Genomic DNA, 3,974 nt, shown 5'->3' on the forward strand with positions numbered 1-3,974 from the left:
GTCTCCCCCTTTTGCTTTACTGCCCCCTTTCTCTGTTCTGTCCCATTTTCCTCCTCGGCTAGATCCAGTATGTCAGTGTTTTTCAAACTGTGAGATACGACCTGTTAGTCCCTCATGAAATCAGTTTAGCAGGCCACAGCCAGCAGTTTTTAAAATCAACTACGATAGAATATTTTAGGGTGCCTGGCTATGACAAGGGTAATATTGTTTCAGAAACTCTGGTTTCCACCCATGACTGTGCCCTGGGTCATGATAGAAAATATATTTCTTTGTGAAGAGCAGCACCAGTATGCATTGTCTGCCTCCACTGACGGTACTTGGGGTAGAAGAGGTGGCAGGCGGGCTGCAGGGTGTAGCAGACCATGAAGCAGGGCATCGGGGAGCCTGGAATCTTGGTCTTGCTCTGTCGTAAGTCATCATATACATTATGTTCCTTCAATTTGTTTAAGTGTGAAATAAACGTAAGGTGTTTATACACACATATACATATCATATACACACTATATATACATAAAACATGTATGTATATATACTATATAGTATACATATAGTGTATGTATATAAATATATGGCATACTGGTGCTACTGGAGAGTGGGAGAAGCCAGGGATGCTGTTAAACCTCCCACATTGCACACGCCAGCCCTCCACAACAAATACTGATCTGGTCCAAAATGTCAATTGTGCCGAGGTTGAGAAATCCTGATATACACACCTATTCAGCTATTTGGAAAAAATCTAGGGAAAAGATGAAATGCTTTCAAGTTTTCATTTGAATGTTTGACATAATATAGCTCCAACCAGAACAGTAAATAACTTTCTAATCCTGGTTCTATTATCCAATTTCAATTAAAACAATGCTTTCTCACTAAAATCATTGCTTTGTATAATTTACTTAAGAAGGGAATTTAAGAATTCCTCATTTCAAGAAGTACATATGTGTACCTCTTCACAACTTTCAAGGGTTTTTTATGAATCCCATCCTTACTGACGCCATATGGCAGGTGCTAGTACTCAGTTTTACACGTGAGGAAACTTAGAGAGGGGCAGTGCCTGCTTGGGATTTGAACCCAGGTTACTGGTCTCCAAGGGTTTGGATATGTGTTTGATTAAAAGACAAACTATTCTGGGTCCTGGCCCAGAACTCTTCCAACCAAGCCTGCCAAAATAATCAAAATAATTGAATTGACTTGAAAAATATCCACACTTTCAATGGCATCACAGAACCAATGTCTACAATATCCTTTAAACTATAATTACCGGTATTAACGGCATGTCCTCTGTGTCTCGTTTCTTTATTTAGGAATTTGTCTGTCTCTGTCTGAACTCTTCTTTGAAACCTTTGGTTCAAATGGACAGTATTCCCAGAAAACAACTCACATCGATCGGTCTTAGACTTACTGACTCTGTATGAGGTTTCTACTTTGCCTTATTCTGTAAATTTTTTAAAGCTTCCCAGCCCGGGATAGGTGTGGAAAAGGTGGAGAAGCAACATTCTCAGGCAAACTGTGTACTACATAGTAACTGTGCAACATTTGCATTGTCTTAGTAATGTACACACATTTTAAAAATTCATCCTAGATGAAATTTCTGATTTTCTCCTGATCTTAGATTGAAATTATAAAAGCCCAAGCAAAATTTAATTTTATTTCTGTATTGCCCCACTAGCATAGCAATCAGGGATCTCTAAGCCCTTTAGTAATATGAACTAATCAACAGAGAACAGCACACACAGAGATGCCTTTACAATGCCACTACACCAAAGAATTAAGAATGCCATTTTTATTAATTCACAGAAGTACATTAATGTGCATGTCTTTGATATTCAGTTATGTCAGGATTTTTCTCCCCTAACACAGAAACTTTTCGAAAAGTCAGTATAAAGCAGCTTTCAAATAAATTGGTACATTTAAAACTTTCACACGCTTCAAGCTCTCTTCTGTAATTATCTATGCAACAACCCTCACAGAAAGTTCTGTATTGCTCATCATTTTGTGTGTGTGTGTGTGCATTCAGGACACCCTTTGAAACAGCTACCCACCTACTTGAAAATGTTATGCCGACAAAAAGAAAAGTCTGCTCTTTTTTTTAAATCTTACTATCAGTGTGGTCCCGTGCAGAAAGGCAGGCTGCTAAATGCTTTTCTGAAGGCTGATAAACATGTTAGACTTGCTTACAAGGCTAATTAAAATGGATGCATGCCATATTTTGCAAGTTTCTACTGGATCAAAATAAAATGTCGGCCTGTATCATTGATAGCATGTTCCTCATCTAATCTGTATATGTTATGGCTTTTGTGTGTGTCCCCTTTGGCTAGGGACACACCACCCTTCTCAGTAAACTGTCTCCTTTTTTTCAGCATGACTGTCTCATTATTTCTGCCTTTGAATAGCCCCTCAGCTCTGTGTTTTGTGGTTGTTTATAGCCCCCATTAAATAACTACACGAAAAGATGACACAGTCAGAAATGAGGTAAAGACAGAAGAAACAGTATTAACTGTTCTCAGTAATACTATGATGTGCCCAGGCTGCTGCTATAGTCTGTAGCGAATAGCACGTTTGATGTTTTACACAAATAAGGATATTAATAAAGAAAGGCAATGTTTCTGAATATGTAACTGTAAAATAGCCTGCCCATGTGCATATGTGAGACCCGTGTTATTCTGAAATTACTTATCTGAATGGCAGGGAAATCTCAAAAAGGCTTTCTCAGGACTGAAGTAAAAGGAACAGTAATGATCCTTAAAACCTCAGAGATATGATTATAAGAGATAATTCTTTGGACTATTACTAAGGTAAACTCTGCATATGTGCATAATATAAGATTATCAGTAATTTTCTATTAAAAAGGCCCAGCATGGTCTCCATTATGAAAAGAAAGCCTAGAAGAGAAAGAAGAAGCATAAAAGATTCCCCAGGGTAAGGAGAAGAATGAGGTAGAGGACTGTGCCGGGAGAACGTGGTTTAAAAGTATAGGAAATAACCTTGAAACAGACAAATCCCAATGCAGATTCATTAGCCCCAGAGCTAGTTTTTGCTCTAATTTTGCACCCCTCCCCTCCCCTCCCCTCCTATTCTCCGCCACCCAGCTGGTGGATATTCTCAAGAATTGGGGTTTTACAGACTCCGTAGGGGGTATGAAAAGGACAGGGGACGGTGACGACTTTAATTAAGGCTGCTCTCCTCCACGACTGAAGGGGAAATGTCTCGGTGCCATCAAATCAACTCCCTGCTCCTGTCTTAATACAACTGTAACTTTCTCCCTAAGACCCTGGCAGAGGGGAGGAGAGGCCCTGGGGAAAGCGGGTCTGCAGGGAACCGCAACACTCTGGGCGAAAACCGCACCTCCCTCTAGAACTACAGTGACTCTTGCACGGAGCGCCTTCCCGTCATCGAAACACAACCACCTGGACTACTAACAGGAGGGCAAAGAAAGGAGAAAAGGGAAGGGAGGGTGGCCCAAAGTCCGCTCTAGTAGATCCAGGCAACGTCATGAAGAATGAAAAGAATCAAACGGAAACAGGGACTGGAATGCTGCGAAGGGCTGGCTCTGGTGAAAGCGTTTGCACTGGTCTCGCCCGGCTCTACATTATATGGAAATACCGTGTTTACCGTCCTCGTAGGAGGTCCTTACAGATCTGCCCGCAAGCTGCGAGGACCGGGCGCTGACTAGTTAAGGGGAGGCAGCCGTCCCGGACCGTGTCCGGCTCGGAGGGCTGGCTGCTTTCACTTGTCCGTAACTTCCACCCTGTGGTCATAGTGTACCCTAGCAAACGGTCCTGACCGAGTGCCATCCTTATTTCACTTGACCGCGTCCGATCCGCAGCCCCCGGTGGAAGCTGCAGGGACTGGGCAGAGTTCCAGGAGAAGGGGGCCGGGAGGCTTGAGCAGCGCTCCGCGGCGCTGGTCAGAGAAACGGAGCAGCGGCTCCTTTGTGGGCCGGTCCATCCCCCTCCCTGGTGCGCCGCGGGGACATT

Source organism: Balaenoptera borealis, assembly GCF_965194805.1.
Source record: "Balaenoptera borealis genome assembly, chromosome: X".
Taxonomy (NCBI): domain Eukaryota; kingdom Metazoa; phylum Chordata; class Mammalia; order Artiodactyla; family Balaenopteridae; genus Balaenoptera; species Balaenoptera borealis.